This window comes from Saimiri boliviensis, chromosome 4 (assembly GCF_048565385.1).
Source record: "Saimiri boliviensis isolate mSaiBol1 chromosome 4, mSaiBol1.pri, whole genome shotgun sequence".
NCBI lineage: Eukaryota > Metazoa > Chordata > Mammalia > Primates > Cebidae > Saimiri > Saimiri boliviensis.
In genome coordinates this window covers 11311862-11329675 of record NC_133452.1, presented here as the reverse complement: position 1 = coordinate 11329675, position 17814 = coordinate 11311862, and the positions used below count along the sequence as shown (strand labels likewise).

Sequence of the window (17814 nt, the reverse complement as noted above, 5' to 3'; positions counted from 1 at the left end):
AAGGGCAGCTGCTAGTCATTCATGCCTGCATTTTAGCAGAATTCAGAGCCCTCTGATCCTCCTAACCTGGTTAGTTTTACAAGGGTGGTTTAGTTTTGGGGAAGGGGCATTACCATTTAAACTATAAACTAAATTTCTCCCAACGTTAACTTGAATGAAACCCAGGAATGACCAGAGGCGGTTTGAGGTTAAAGGCAAGATGGAGTTACTTAGATCAACAGATCCCTTTCACCGTCATAGTTTTCTCACTGTTTCAATCTTTGCAAAAGTGGTTTCAATCCAATTAAAATAGGAAAGAAAAAGTGTCTAGACACTGGATCTTGGACACACCCTCGTCTTAATGCCTTGGCATTTGCTCCTCCCCCTGTTGAGACACCTTCCCCCACAACTCCCGTGGGTATTCAATGGCTCTGTCTCTCAATTCCTTCTTGGAACTGTTACATTCGGCTTCCTCAGAAAGCCTTCCTTGTTCACCCAATTTGAAGCAGTGTTATCATCGACTCTGACCCTTTCTTCTGCTCCAACGTCTTCTTAACACTTAATTCTACCCAACATTAGTGTCCATAGCCATTTGTTCACACATTTATGGTCTGTTTTGTTTGTTAGAACGTACACTCCATGAAGGCAGGCACTTTACCTGGCACACTGAAGGCACTCAATAAATATTAGTTGGATGAATGAATGATTGGATGAGTGAATAAATGACCATTTGGCTTATCACATAACTAAAGAGTCTTGCTGAGGTCCAGGAAACAGAGACCTAGTGAGGAAAGGGGTTGTCCTCTCACCTGCAGGTCACCTGCATGGCTGCCTCTGCTGCTACAGGAATATCTTTTGTTTGCTAATTACATAACAAGAAACTCCCCTTTTGGCTGGGTGTGGTGGCTCATGCCTGTAATCCCAGTACTTTGAGAGGCCAAGGCGAGAGGATCACTTGAGCCCAGGAGTTCGAGACTATCCCGGGCAACACAGTGAGACCCCATCTCTACAAAAAATACAAAAATTAGCCAGGTGTGGTGGTATGTGTCTGTAGTCTCAGCTACTCGGGAGGCTGAGGTGGGAGGATCACCTGAGCCTGGCAGGTGGAGGCTGCAGTGAGCCAAGATCACACTACTGCACTCCAGCCTGGGTGACAGAGTGAGACCCTGTTTAAATAAATAAATAAATAAATAAATGAAACTCTACTTTCTGTAAATCATGAATGCAGATATTTTATAATAGCTATATTTATTAGTATTTTCAAAACCTAATTGGGCCTTATGGATTAAAAAGTATATTAGCCAAAAGCATTTTGACTCAACACAGCAATTATACCCAGTGGCATTAGAAGAGAAGCACTTAATGATAAATTATGCTTGTGGCTAACAGAACCTTTGCACTAGATTGGTAACATTTTCATTTTCTTTTTCTTTCTTTTTTTTTTTTTTAAAGATGGGGTTTTACCATATTGATCAGGCTGGTCTCGAACTCCTGACCTCAGGTGATCCACCCACCTCAGCCTCCCAAAGTGCTGGGATTACAGGTGTGAGCCACCACGCCCGGCGACAACATTTTCATTTTCTATTTCAATTTCCACATCGTTTGTAGAGAACTTCATTACATTCACCCCAAACCTAAGTGAAAGGTTGAGCCTGTACATCAGGATTCTGACTTCCTCATTTCTCCAAACTCTTAAATTGCTTATTTTCTATTTCTATAAAAGCTAGGGATCAAGGAGGATTCACACAAAAATCAGGGGATTTAACAAATATTAATTCATCTCCCTTAGGGAACCCAGTGCCAAAAGAGCAACCACAAGTTAAAAAATAATTATACATTACAGGGAGGCAGAGGTGAACAGAAGACGGAGACAAGGACAAGGTCATGACCGGAAGAGAGGGTGATTTTTTTCACAAAAGCTAGCAACATAAGGAAACATAATAGCTCCCTTTTTCTAAAAGGTAAGGAAGGACAACTATGAAATTAGTGGACTATCAAGGGAATTAAGTCTTGTTCTATTCGGTATATTTCATTCTCGAATCACAACACTATGGAAATGTGGAGAGTTCGGGTCACGGTGTAAGAGTCTTACGTTTTCCATGGGCTGTGTGAAGTTGATCGTGTTTTGCACATTCCGCTGGTGGCACTGACCTTGCCGCGCTGTACCATTTGTTTACACTCGCCTGCATCGTGGCAGATTACGAACTCCTGCAGGGCTGGGCCTCTGGACTCATAATCCTCTGTACACCAGTACAACCCATTAAACATTTCATAGATCAACTGCGGAGCAGACGCCCTTTGCCCTATGGTTCATCGACACTCATTCAATATTCAATTAAATCCAGAAGGTCTAGAAACTTCTTAGTCCAGCAATGAAATCCGGTGGTTTGTCAAGGGTCAATTGGTGTTTAGTTGTTTTTTAAAAAAATAGATTAGAATTACTTAAAATTTTTCTGTGGGAGGCTGAGGAGGGAGGATTACTTGAGCCCAGGAATTCAAGGCTGCAGTGAGCCTTGCTGGTATTTTTTTTTTTTTTTTCCTGACCAAACAACTTTACTGTGGCCTGAGGTGGGGGTCTTCGCTTGAGGCCTCCTCAAAGTGGAGGGTGGGGGTGAGGGGCTCTCGTGTTGCCCCCACAACACCCCTGTCACATTCAGACAAATGCAGGGGTGGGGCAGGGGTGCTCCATCCCTGCAGCACAGGCCGGGGCAGGCCCACTCTGCATCGCGGTCCCCAAGGCATAGCCCCTCCTTTCTTGAATCCTGGCTTTTGGGATCTGGGTGTGGCTTTGGCTTTCTTCTCAGGGCTCTTGTCTCTGATGCTGGATCTTACTTCCTCTGGTTCTTTTTCCAGCTTTTTTTTTTTTCTTAGCCACGCTCGTCTGCTTCTGGGGCACCAGCCTTTTGCCTTGTTTGACAGGGGATTCCTCCTCCAGAGATATATCTACATCCTCCTCCTCCTCCTCTTCCTCCTCCTCCGCTTCCCCTTCTTCTTCCTCCTCCTCCTCCCAGGTTTCGTAACGCGCCTGGCCACTGAGGAACACAGGTCCTGAGCCAGCCCAGAGCTGGAAAGTAACCGGGGGAGAAAGCTGTACTCCAGTCACGGTGACCACAGGGAGGACTGAGGCCGGGAGCGAGGCCATGGTGATCGGCCGCGTCTTCTTGTCCTCCCGGTTTCCTGGAGGCAGGAGGCACTTTTTTTTTTTTTTTAATATGTCTGCATAGTTTATGGAGTGATTTTCTTCTCGGGTGAATGGCTTAGAAAGCAGAGAAACAATTCAAAGTCTTCCCATGAAGTACAGAATCTGCTTTAAGACATTAAAAAACATGTTAGTGACAGTCAGGTAGCTACAGGTCACCTGTTCATGTTTCTTTTCTTTTCTTTTCTTTTCTTTTTTTTTTGAGTCGGAGTTTCACTCTTGTTACCCAGGCTGGAGTGCAATGGCGCGATCTCGGCTCACTGCAACCTCCGCCTCCTGGGTTCAGGCAATTCTCCTGCCTCAGCCTCCTGAGTAGCTGGGATTACAGGCACGAGCCACCATGCCCAGCTAATTTTTTTGTGTGTGTGTTTTTAGTAGAGACGGGGTTTCACCATGTTGATCAGGATGGTCTCGATCTCTTGACCTCGTGACCCACCCGCCTTGGCCTTCCAAAGTGCTGGGATTACAGGCGTGAGCCACCGCGCCCGGCCTCATGTTTCTTTTCTAAAACATTCCTTCTAGTACCACTGGCTTGCATAACAGTTTCAAAAAATAGAATCCTAGATTTATCTGAAGTCTGGATTTTATGGCTGTACTTTTACATAAACAGCAGGCTTCCCAGTGATGCCCACAAAGCTGGTAGCTGTTATCATACATCGCTAGAAAATCAAATACTAACCCTGCAATTTAAAAAATTCTCAATTTCTTAACTTAAGAACATATGAATAAACATTTTACAGAAGCTTTCCTAGTATTCTTAAGGTTACCCTGCATCATGAAGTCTCCAATGTTTGATGAGGTCTAACTCTGAAGTTTTACCCACAATTAACTACTCTTCATCACTTTTTCCCCAGAATGAATTCTTTGATATTCAGTATGGAATAAGCTTCAGTTCCCACATGCATTTTTTTATACAGTTTTTCTCAATTATGCGTCCTCTGATGATTAGTAAGAGATGAGCTCTCACTAAAAGCCTTCCCACATTCTTTACGTTTACAAGGTTTTTCCCCCGTATGAATTCTCATGTGTGTCACAAGGGATGAACTCTGTCTGAAGGCTTTCCCACACACTTTACAGTTACATGGTTTCTCTCCAGTATGAATTCTCTGGTGCTGAATTAAAGCTGAACTTTGGTTGAAGGCTTTCTCACAGTTATTACATTTATAAGGTTTTTCTCCAGTATGAATTTTTCGATGAGTATTAATGCCTGTGTGGGAACTGAAAGTTTTCCCACATTCCTTACAATTATATGGTTTCTCTCCAGTGTGAATCCTGTGATGTATATTAAGCTGTGAAATCCAGGAGAAGGCTTTCCCACATTCCTTACATTTGTAGGGTTTTTCTCCAGTGTGAATTCCCCACACTCACAGTCCCGGAGTGTTGCTGCTGCTGGTGTTTCGTGCTTAGGAGTTGACCAGGTTAAATGTCGTACACACAAGTAACTTTTTCAGAAGCCAGTGGCATTCCTGTCTCTCTTGAGAGTCCTGGCCTGATGGGGACCCCCTATTCCTCACCTCCACACTCTGGCTGTCTTCCTTTCTGGGGAGATCTGGCAGCCACCACCTTGTTGCTTGGGTCTGTGAGAGCAAAGCTGAGTTCTAGTCGGCCTTGCAGCAGGAGGAAGAAGCTGACAGCATCTATTAGGCACGGTGCGCTGTGCCAGGGCGGGCAGGCTGAACTGTGCCTGTGGGCAGCTGATCCTTTCCTGCCTCTGCTCTCTCCCCTGTTTTTGGGTGAGGACCACAGGAAGGAAAGCTCAGAGAACATCAAAGGCCTGGCCCAGGAGGCCATGGCCCAGCAGCGCACGGTGAATGGACTCTACCTGTCGGCTGCAGTACCCGTGTCCTGCCCCTCCAGGTGTGTCTGTGGGTGGAGCCCAGCCCCCACCGGCCCAAGTAGGGTGAGCCTCACTCACAGCTCATCCCCACAGCCCCTCGGTTCACAGCTCCCAGCGTGGTCAGCATCTTACAGCAGCTTTAGGTCATCAGTGACATCCTCATTCCTGTCCGCTGAGGCCCCTCCACAGCTCGCTACTTAGAAGTCGGCCTTTGGTTTTTTAAGATATGTGATATGCTGACATGGCCCCAAATTGAAAAGTGCAACCAGTGGTGAGAAGTTCCTTGGGAATGCTTCCAGAAATACCCCATGTGATCTCTTTCCCTCTCTTTTTTTTTCTTTGAAAGTGTGGCACTACTGCACATCAGCCTGGGTGACGCACTGAGACTCTGTCTCTAAAACAAAAAATTCTTTGAAAGTGGAGTGAGAGATTTTCTAACGAATAGAATGTTAAGTAAATATTTGGGAAATGTATTCAAAGTGTTATGGAAGAAGTTTAATTTTCACAGATAAAATGAGCTGCTCGGTGACAAATAACTTTGCAAAAAATTTGTGGCCACAATAGCACTCACATGTGTATACAGTTACCTGTATTCACTAGTACTTTACGGTTTTTCTTTTCTATTTGTTTATTTGTTTGTTTTGGAGACAGGGTTTCCATCTGTAGCCCAGGTTGGAATGCAGTGGCATGAGCTCAGCTCACTGCAGCATCGACCTCCTAGGCTCAAGCGATCCTCCCTCCTCAGCTTCCCCAGGTAGCTGGGACTGCAGATAGGCACCACCATGCCTGGCTAATTTTTTGTATTTTTAGTAGAGACAAGGTTTTTCTCTACTTAGTCTACTTACTCTATTCCATGTTGTCCAAGCTGGTTTCGAACACTCAAGTGATCCACCTGCCTGAGCATCCCAAAGTCTGGGACTACGGGTGTGAGCCACTACACCTGGCCCTGTTTTTCAAATACTATAACTGCTTCCCCAGTCAGAAATTCTAAGGGTTAGGATTACCCATTCACTCATTTACTCATTGATTCACTTAACCAATATTGTTTGAGTTCTCACCGTGTATTGGAGCACTAAGGATATTTTAGTGTAGGAATATGAACATGCTGTCATGAGCTTAGAGTTATCAAATCAATGCACAAATAATGGAAACATTGTAACCGTGATAAGAAGATGTACTTGCTGCACGTAGTGCTAGAGTTATTGTAAGGGAGATTTGTTTTAAGCTGGGTGCTCAAGGAAAGCTCCCTAGAAGAAAGGATGAATAAACTATGATCTAGAGGGTTGTAGATGAACCAGGTCAGCAGAGAGGGGAAGAGAGATGCAGGCACAAGAGAGGCCAACGTTTCTGGGATGGGAAAAAGCCAGCAGGGCAGAGGCTGGAGACTGCGCCAGGGCATATGTGTTATGGAATCTGACTTATCCTTGGAAAATGGGAAGTCACTGAAGTGCTTCAAGCCAGAGAGGGGATGGGTTGAGCTGTGATAAGATCTGATTTACCTTCCCCAAGACTCTCTGATCCTGTGCAGAGGGAAAATTAGGGGGCAGTTGAATTGGATTAGGAGTTAGGTGACTTGGAGAGGAGGCTTGAGGGCGGCCTAACATTCCCCTAACCCTGAAGAGTGACTTCTTCTTAGCAAAAGTCAGCGTTTTGCTGCAAAATTAAAATAAAAGCAGAAAATGTATTTCCCAACTTATAAGGTGATGGAATACCAGCCACATTGAACCCAAATGATTTTTTAAATGTAATTATTCCCCTGAAGAGTCTACAAGCTTCTTTTTCCTTTTTTGAGATGGAGTTTCACTTTTGTCGCCCAGGCTGGAGTGCAATGGCACGATCTCAGCTTACCACAACCTCTGCCTTCCGGGTTCAAGCAATTCTCCTGCCTCAGCCTCCCAAGTACCTGGGATTACAGGCATGCATCACCATGCCCAGATAATTTTGTATTTTTAGTAGAGACAGGGTTTCACTGTGTTGGCCGGGCTGGTCTTGAACTCTTGACCTCAGGTAATCTGCCCATCTTGACCTCCCAAAGTCCTGGGATTACGGGCCTAAGCCAGCATGCCTGGCCAACTATACAAGCTGCTTAAAGGTGGAAAATGTGTATTATCATTCATTGTGTCTTCAGGCCCAACATACCAGAGAAACCGATAAAATGGTTGTCAAATACATGAAGAAAGCATGGTATGTTTGTTTGCTAGCGTCGCCATAACAAAGTACCACAGACCAGGTGGATGACACACTAGAAATGTATTTTCTCATCTTCTAGGGGTAGAAGCCTGGGACTTGCTGGGTGCAGAGGCTCACACCTATAATCCCAGCCCTTTGGGAGGCCAAGGAGGGAGGATCACTGGAGGTCAGGAGTTTGAGACCAGCCAGGAAAACAGAACAAGACCCTGCCTGTATTTTTTAAAAAGAAGTCTTGGATGGAAGTGTGGACAGGTGGGCTCCTCCTGAGGTTTGAGGAAGGATCCGTCCAGGCCTCTCCCTCTGCCCTCTAGATGGCTGCTCTGTCGTTGTCTTCCCATCCTCTTCCTCTATGTATGTTTCCGAACCCCAATTTCACCTTTATGACACCAGGCATTTTGGAATAGAGCCCACTCGAGTGACCTCATTTTAAGCTTGACTGCCTCTCTATAGACCCTATCACAATCCAAATAAGGTCACATTCTGAAGCATCGGGTGTTAGGATTTCAACATAGGAATCTGAGGAGATACAAATTAGCACATAACCCACAGGGCTGTGCATTTTGGTAGCCGTGCGGTGTTAGGAGAGCCCCTATAACAACCTGTGCCAGTGGGGCCAAGCCTGAGCAGAGTTGGTGGGTGGCCAGGGCAGGGCGGAGAGCATGCCTTTTCCTGGTCTCATCAAAGCCCATCTCATTTTCTTTCTTTCCTTTTTTTTCCTTTCAGATGGAGTTTCACTCTTATTGCCCAGACTGGAGTTCAGTGGCTTAATGTCAGCTCACTGCAACCTCCGCCTCCCGGGTTCCATGGAGTCTCCCACCTCAGCCTCCCAAGCAGCTGGGATTACAGGCATGTAATTACAGGCATGGATTACATGCCACCATGCCCGGCTAATTTTGTATTTTTAGTAGAGACAGGGTTTCATCATGTTGGCCAGACTGGTCTCGAACTCCCGATCTCAGGTGATCTGCCAGCCTCGGCCTCCCAAAGTGCTGGGATTACAGGCGTGAGCCATTGCACCCAGTCCCATCTAATTTTCCTGAAAAGTCCCAAGCAAACTATATAGATGTATAAACTGTTAAGGGTTGAATTGGTTGAATCCCCCCAACCCACCCACCCACACAAAATCCTCTGATAAGAATTAAGATGAGAAAACCCTAACTCCCCAGTATGTAGCAATGTGACTATATGTGGGTCTTCAAATAGGTAATTAAAGATCATTAGGTGTGCACTAATCCAATACGACTTGTGCATTTAGAAGAAGAGGAAATCTGGACAGACAGGTATGGGGAGACGACCATGTGAAGACATAGGAAGAGATGGTTACCTGCAAGCCAAAGTGAGAGACCTCAAAAGAAACCAATCTTGTGGACACCTTCGTCTCAGACTTCTATTTGACAGAATGATGAGCAGATAGATTTCTGTTGTTTGAGCCTCCCGGTCTGTGGAATTGTGTGTGGCAGCCTGAGTAAACCACAAACCAAACTGGCCAGCACTCCTACTCTCAAAGCCCAGGTTTCACTTGATAATTCCAAACCACAGTGCACTTCTTATGAATCACAATCAGTGTTTCCTGAGCACTTAGCACATGCCAGGCACTGTACTAAGAATGTTATCAGTGTGATTTACTTAGCCTGTACAAATAGAGATAGGGATTGTGATCATCTTAATTTTTATAGAAAAGAAACCTGAGAGTAAGAGACATGAAGAAACTTGCCTGAGGTCATCCAGAAGGAAGAAAGAGAGTCAAGGTGTCTCCAAGGCAATGCCCTTCCACCCTGAGCCCCTTGGTGCTGGCCTGAGAAAGTGTTCCAGGAGGCAGAGCCTCGCTTCATGGTGGGGTCTGGGGCATAGTCAACACATCTAGGGGCTTAGGTGATGAAGAAGTAAATGCATCCCTTAAAACAACTTTTCCAGTTTCTTGGGTCGGCTTATGACTCTAAGTTCTTCTTAATTCTTGCAGAAATCATAAGCCATTAACAGTATTAAGACTATGCTATGCCAGGAGCTCATGCATGTCATCACAGCACTTTGGGAGGCCAAGGCGGGTGGATTACCAAGGTCAGGAGTTTGAGACTGGCCTGGCCAACATGGTGAAACTCTGTCTCTACTAAAAATACAAAAATTAGCCAAGTGTGGTGGTGTGCACTTGTAATCCCAGCTACTGGGGAGACCGAGGCAGGAGAATCACTTGAACTCAGGCGGTGGCGGAGGTAGCAGTGAGCCGAGATCGCACCACTGCAATCCAACCTGGGTGACAGAGAGAGACTGTCTCAAAAAAAAAAAAAAAAAAGCCCACATTTCAGAGCCCAGATGAAATATTTTTGCCTTTGCTGTGACCACAAGTTATTGAATGTCTATTAAAACTGATTTTAATAGCTGGGCGTGGTGGCAGGCACCTGTAATCCCAGCTACTCAGGAGGCTGAGGCAGGAGAATTGCTTGAACCCAGGAGGCAAAGGTTGCAGTGAGCTGAGATGGCGACATTACACTCCGATCTGGGCGACAGATCGAGACTCCAGCTCAAAACAACAAACAACAACAACAACAACAACAACAAAACTGATCTTAAGTTGAGGGAAAGAAGATTGGAAGAAAATGACAGATCATCAAATCACAAAGAAATGGGGGCACCTGGAATCTGTCCTTGATGACTGCTGCTGTATATTGACACTGATGTCACAGAGAGATCCCTGTGCATTTGTGCAAGAGAACGTGTACAGACATTTAGGCGGAACATACGCAGAGTGGAGTGTCCAGACCTCTTCCTCCTATTCAGGACTTCAGCTGGCATTAGGGGTTTGAGACCTTGGAATGGTGACAAAGAAAAACACATTTTAAAGCCCGTTTCCAAAAGGGTGACACATGGCACAGGATGACATGTCTAATCTCATGGAATATTGAACTCGAGAGAGTAAATCTGCCCATATCATGAGAGATGAAAGAGTTATTCCTGTTTTTATGTCTAATTGTGGAACTGCTGAAATTAACATTTCCCTAGAATCACTGCCCCTGTTGATGGTTGAAACCTATAGTACTGAGGAACAGCAAATCATACTCTAAGAGGCAGTAGTGCCCTATGTCCTGCCGTTTTCTCTGTTTCTGCTTTCTATAGACACCCTTGCCCCCACTCAGAAATGTATGAGACTTTGTGGAAAAAGAAGACTGGTGAGAATTTCCCTGTACTTGAAAGGGTTAAGCACTGAGTCAATCTACAGCAAGGGGCACACCCAGTTTGAGGTCTGTGAGGGTGAAGTAATTTATCTGTGAGTCATATCACTGAATACACTGTTCTATAGAATGTTGGTTAGCAACTCACTTCCAAACATCGTGGCCAATGGTTCTGTTAGACATAACATTTGAAAGTGAGATGAGTTGCTCATTCGGATTTAGCAATAGGCAATGAAATGAATCTGGCATTGAAACGGACTTGGGTTTTTACAATGGGTTTAGACTCTGAAAAGAAGGGCTATGTTGCATGATTCCGTCTTCACACTAAACATGAAAGCCAGAGAAGGACCATCCGGCGCTCCTGGCAGAGACAGTGTCTCAGGACACGGCCTGTGAGGTTTTCAGGATAGGAGAAAGAAGGGAAAACGAAACCCAGCCCCATGGTTTTCTTGCTTTATAATGCGGCCATTTCAGAAGCTGTGACTGTATGATTAAATGCTTAGCAATTGGCAGGACTTTATACTGACTGGTGTTTAAGACTTAAAATTCAGTTATTCCAATCACGGATACTATTAAAAGAACTCTGGAGTCCAGAGGAATAAGCAGGCAAGAGGGTGAGGCTGTCCATGGCTGGAGGAAAGGTGTGATGAGTTGCTGTTTTGTTGCTAGGCGGTAAGTTTTATGTGACAACAATTCCTTTCCTCTAAAGAACTAGAGTGTTCTTTTTGTTTAATGAAAGCAGTACATTTTCTTGGTACAAGAAGTACACACTGAGTTTATGTGACTATGTGGTATAATAGTAAACAGTGCTTATGAAAGGGAACGCTGTTCTATTTTTGAATTCTTTTGTTTCACATTGCCACCTCGAGAAATCATTTGCCTGAGGAGATACGGTTCTTTCCTTTTTGCAAATGATTTCTGTTGTTTGGCTTGTCTGGCTATAAACCTCCAAATTACCCCCAACTGAGTTATGAATGTGCTTCTGAACTTCTCAAAAGAGAGCTTGTTTGTGTTTGGGGGTGTTAGAAGAAGTGCTTTTATAATTTCCAACTAGTTAACAGATCCTGATGTAAATATGTTATGATATCTTCTATATTTCTTCTTTTATGGACCTATTATAATGTAAAGTGTTGTAGATTGCTTATGGTCACATTAAGACAGGGCCATATTTCTCTCACATCCTTATAGTCTAAATACCAATCTAACATAAAACTTGGCATAAAACTTGGCATAATAAATGAATGCTTGTTTAATAAATGAATGAATGGATGTACAAATGATTAATATAGTGTTGCATTTTCTAGTTACATAGATTTATTTATTTGTTTGTTTATTGATTGATTTTTGAGACGGAGTCTCGCTCTGTTGCCCAGGCTGGAGGGCGGTGGTGTGATCTCGGCTCATGGCAACCTCCACCTCCATCTGCCTCTTGGGTTCAAGCGATTCTTCTGGCTCAGCCTCCTGAATCGCTGGGATTACATACAGGTGCCTGCCACCATGCCCGGCGAATTTTTGTATTTTTAGTAGATGAGGTTTCACCATGTTGGCTAAGCTGATCTTGAGCTCCTGACCTCAAGTGATTCACCTGCCTCGGCCTCCTCAAGTGCTGAGATTACAGGTGTGAGCTACTGCACCCGGCCTGATACTCTTAATTTTAGAGACCATGGAGTTAATTCTAAAAATGGAAAGTACTTAGGCCTGAATAATGGCCCATAGGTTTGTTATTTTTCCCTAAGGTAATGTCTTCCTCTTAAGTAGCATTAGGCCTTTGCTAACATGCTATCTAAAAATGTACCCCCAAGAACAGGAAGTGTCCTGCGGGTCTTTCATTTCAACAGTATAGAAACGTCTTTGGAGGAACTTTGTCTCCGGGATTTTGGAGAGCGGAAATGCCTCCCTTATCCCATCCCTGCCATACTCTAGGACATTGATTCATGTTCCCAACAATAATGGTTAGCTTACTATATGCCAGCTACTGTTCTAAGCTGCTCACATGAACTAATCCTTCTACTCCTCACAACTACTCTATGAGGTGGATGCTACTGTTGTCCACTTTATAGGGGAAGAAACTGAGGCACAGAGAGATTAACTTGCCTCAAGACTCTATCTACTAAGATTGGAAGCAGAAGACTAGCTCCAGAATTCACACTCGTAACCTATTACAACAGCAGCTCCCAAACGGAGAAGGGAAAGGAAGTTCTGGCATCCGCCCTCTCCTTGATCTTGGGCTGTCTGGTCTGGACGTGGACCAAGGCTTGAGGGCTTTGCACAGGTAAGTGAGTGCAGAGGCCCGCACAGACCCAAGGCCCCTTGTCCTTGAGCTGGGGTCATACTGAGGCTGAGGCTAGCCTCCCTGGCTTGACTTGAGGCCACCTCCAGACCCACACCCTGAAAGCCTGGGACCGGCCTTCTTGGAGAACTGGGCAAGGCACTCTGATGCCAACTGCACCCACCATGAGGAGGTACATTCTCTGCAAGGGCAAGCCTGGGGCTGCACCCAATAGACTAGCAGACACTCATTAAGAGAGAATGTTCTGGCACTCTGGCCCTGCCAAAGGCTACCAGAGCACAGAAGGCCCTCTCCTCCAAGGGGCTGAAGGAGGAGCAGGCACACACCACACCCCTCACTCACCATATGCACCCCCACACCACATAGCACACATGTGGACACCCCATACCACATTTACCCCTCATCACACACACACACACACACACACACACCCATACACCCTCTTACATCACACACACAGAGATACCACATACACCCCATACACCCCCACCACACACATACAAACACACACCATGCACACTGTGCACAGGCATATACCACACACATACTTCACACATGCACACACACCACACACCATGCACACACGGTACAACATTCACACACACTCACACACCATATACCACACACATATACTTCACACATACACACACACCCCACACACATGGTAAAACATACACACACACTCACACACCATATACCACACACATATACTTCACACATACACACACATACCACACACATGGTACAACATACACATGCACTCACACACCATATACCACACACATATACTTCACACATACACCACACACATGGTACAACATACACACGCACTCACACACCATATACCACACACATATACTTCACACATACACCTCCCACCTCCACACACAGACCACACACCATGCACACACACGTTATACCATACACCACACACTATGCACACACCATGTACCACACACATACCCCCCAACATCACATGCTCACTGCACACCCCCCATACCACACACACCCACACACACCCACACATACCACACACGAACCCCCCACGACGTGCTGTTACTTAACAGCCCTGCCTTCCCACAACTCTCCCTTATCAGCAAGCCGTTCTGGAGGCGCGGCCCACACCTGCATTCCAAAGACCACAAATCCTTCCCTGCCTCCCACAGTGAGTCACAGAAACTGCGACCAGCAGGCAGGGGTGGGCCCCACCGCTCTCACAGGAAGGGAGAAAGAGTAAATACGTAGTTTTTCTTTGAGGGCCGATGCACATGTTAAAGGGGTGATTAAGAAGACAGAGCGCTGCCTGAGAGGTCAGGAGAGAAGTACAATGTGCGGACTTGGCAGTAGCCAGCAGAGACCGCAGGATTCCTAGAGACTCGTTCACGGACTCTGAAATTCCAGAGCCTGCGGGAGGCGCCTTCCCCTTTGACTCAGCGAGGCTGTGCCGCCAAGAATGCACTGAGCCCTGGATGTGTCTGGGACACCTGAGCTGTGGGGCCAGAGAGGCAGCCCCAGGGGAGAATTCCAGAGTTGGGGCTGGGTTCTTCTAGCATAAAAAGTCCAAGTGTTCGCTTCTTTCATGAGCCTCACGGCAAGGTCTTCCCTGAGGCTCCCCCTTAGACAAGTGTTCCTTTATGCACCTTCAGGACACCAGCAAGGGCAGGGAAGCTGGGGTCTCAGAAGCCATGGAGCCACTGGCATTATAGTGACAGTTCGGCCAACATTCAGCGGGGCTTCTGATGATCATGCTGGGGGCAAGGACTCCAAATCACCAGCTCTACTCTATACTCCAACCAGTAGGCAGTTTAGACAGTCTTGGGTGATTTGGACAAATGAAAGCGCTTAGGATGTCTCCAGAAAGACAAAGCGGCTGCCTAAGAAACGATTCCAGGACTGTAGGAAACCGTGACCATCAACGACTCAGCTGTATACAGTGTTAGCCAAAGAGCATGGAGACAGGTCTCAATCAACCGAGAAGTTTATTTTGCTAAGGTTAAGGGCATCCTGGGAGGAAGAAACACGGAATCGCAGAAACAGTCTGTGGTCTATGCCTTTCTCCAAAGATGATGTTGAGGGTTTCAGTGTTGGGCTGGAGGGGAAAGGGGAAGGGCATGGGACTCTACTTGCTGCAAGAGAAAAGGAGCAGGCAGAGAACAATCAGTTCGTTTCCTCCAGCACTCTGTAAACTGGTGCTTTACATACAGCCAAGAGAGAGTAACTGCCTGTGGGGATATTTAACCTTTTATCTGTAGCTATCTGCTTAGGAGCAAACAGAAAGGCAGCTGCTTGCCTGACTCAGCTTCTAGCTTAATATTTTTCCTGTTGCCATCGTGAATTGGGGTCCTGAGAGCTTTTCATTTCCTTTACAACAGGAAGAAACCAACTACAGAGCCCCTAGGTACACTGGGGCCACCTGGAGTCTTGTTAAAACGTGCATTTGGGGGAGGTTTGGAGAGTCTGCGTCCCCCCACGAGGTGCCCGGACTGCTGCTCTGTGGGTCACACTTTGAATACTGAGAGAACCAGGGAGGACTTGGTGGTGGGGGCTTGGTCAGTGGGTTCTGGTACAGTTGGAGGGGGAGGCTTCCTGGGGTGAGGGCGTTGAGATGGGGTGTTGCGTGGGGAGGAGAATAAAGATACCCCAGATCTGGCCTGGCGTGGCGGCTCACACCTGTAGTCCCAGCACTTTGGGAGGCCGAGGTGGGCAGGTCACCTGAGGTCAGGAGTTCGAGACCAGTCTGGCCAACACAGTGAAACCCCCGTCTCTACTAAAATTACAAAAAAATTAGCTGGGCGTGGTGGTGTGTGCCTGTAATCCCAGCTACTTGGAGGCTGAGGCAGGAGAATCAAGTGAACCCAGGAGGCGGAGGTTGCAGTGAGTCGAGATTAAGCCATTGCACTCCTGCTTAGGTGACAGTGCAAGACTTCATCTCAAAAAAAGAAGAAGAAAAAAAAAAAGATACCCCCGATCAACCTTGTGGGGCAACAAGTGACCTGATGAACCTCCATCATGTATGGCCACTGTCCCCCATTCAAGGCCAGGGACTCTTGGAGGAGTTGGAATGTTAAAGCCTTGAAAAGTGGATTCCGCCTCACTGGGAGACTAGGCAGGTTCACTAACATTTAGTCTTCTCTGAAACATGGGCATAGCATAGCCACACCAGTCCTACGGGAGTAGTGCAAGGATTAAATGAGGTGACATGGAAGGTGCTTAGTGTAGGCCTGGGGCAGCATAAGCAGTAGAATATTTGCTGATATTGTTGTTGTCGTTATTATTATTAGCGGAAGCAAATGCTTTTTATTTTTTTATTTTATGTTTTTTTTGAGACAGAGTTTCACTCTTATTGCCCAAGCTGAGTGCAGTGGCATGCTGTTGGCTCACTGCAAGGTCCACTTCCCAGGTTCAAGTGATTCTCCTGCCTCAGCCTCCCAAGTAGCTGGGATTACAGGTACGCACCTCCATGCCCCGCTAATTTTTTGTATTTAGTAGAGACAGGGTTTCACCATGTAGGTCAGGCTGGTCTTGAACTCCTGACCTCAGGTGATCCACCCGCCTCAGCCTCCCAAAGTGGGATGACAGGTGTGAGCCACTGCACCCAGCTTTCCTGTTTACTTCTGAGCCCTGGGCCAACATACTCAGAACAGAAGGCTCCTGGTGGCTGGAGGGGCTGTCTTCTCCCTCTTCATGGCCTTAAGAATGCAGGACAGTGGTGACACTCAGAGGGACAGAAGAATTGGACCTGCCTTGACCAGAGGGCAGCAAGGCCTCATTCCCTGGGGCCTAGGAAGAATTTGACTGCCCTGGGCATACACAGGGGAGAGGATTCAGAGTATTCAAGACAAATTTATTGGGTGGAAAAAGTTACTCAAAATATTTGAAACAAGCCTTGTCTTTACACTGAAATGTCACAGTCTGGCAGGCTCTCTATTTTAGCCAAAGGACATCAGGACATGGTCTAACCTGAGGTGTGACCAGGTACAGTAGAGGAACTTCCTAGTGTTAAGGGTTCTAATGCCTGTGTCCCCACCCCCCTCACCCCAGCTCTCCACGAGAGCTAGGAGCTATGCTGAATAGAGTCACTGAGCACTTGCAGAAGAGGGTGTAACATTTTCCAAATATTCCCTTTACAAGATAAACCAGCCAGGAGGTAGGAGGTATCAGGCAGCGCCGAGCACCGGCCTGGCCAGACCTCTGGAAGCGCAACTGGGAATGTCGATTACAGGGCAAGAATCTAAACAGCAGTGATTTATTTTCCAAAGTTGCTGGCACTTTTTAATCCTTTTTTTCCCCCCTCTCATCCTCTTCCCTTTAACAGGGCAGAGCAAACAGTCTTCAGGCCAATTCAATGCTTTGCAGAATTTTTTTAATTTTTTTTTATTTTTTTTTAGTCAGAGTTTTGCTCTATTGCCCAGGCTGGAGTGCAGTGGCAGGATCTCGACTCACTGCAACCTCTGCCTCCTGGGTTCAAGCAATTTTCCTGCCTCAGCTTCCTGAGTAGCTGGGATTACAGGTGCCCACTATCATGCCTGGCTAATTTTTGCATTTGTAGTAGAGATTGGGTTTCACCGTGTCAGCCAGGCTGGTCTTGAACTCCTGGTCTCAGAGGATCCTCCCACCTTGGCCTCCCAAAATGCTGAGATTAGAGGTGTGAACCTCCACACCCCACCTAAAACCATGAGTTTGTTTTGCGGCCATTATTAGAATATAAATGCTGCTCTCTTCCTCTGTCTGCTCTTTGCAGTATTTAGACAGTGTGCAGAGATGCTTCCCAGTTGAGAGGTGAAGAAACACAGGCTGCACTGGGTGCGCTGGCTCCTACCTGGAATCCCAGCACTTTGGGAGGCCAGGACTGGAGGATTGCTTGAGCCCAGGAGTTCAAGACCAGCCTGGGCAACACAGTGAGAACCCATCTCTACAAAAAATAAAAATTACCTGGGTGTGGTGGTACACACCTGTAGTCTCAGCTACTTGGAGTGGGGAGTTGAGAGGATGGCTTGAGCCTGGGAGGCTGAGGCTGCAGTGAGCAGAGATCACGCCACTGCATTCCAGCCTGGGAAACACAGCAAGACCCTGTTTCAAAAACAAAACAAAAAAAACAAAACACAAGGCCACCCTTCCTCATGATGCCACAGGTCCCCTCCCCTTCTCTCAG

General features: G+C 46.4%; 1 pseudogene; it reads right to left on the bottom strand.

Moving 5' to 3' along the window:
* Window positions 1-2532: 2532 nt before the first annotated feature.
* Window positions 2533-3831, bottom strand: LOC141584181 (nucleoplasmin-2 pseudogene; annotated as a pseudogene).
* Window positions 3832-17814: the final 13983 nt, after the last annotated feature.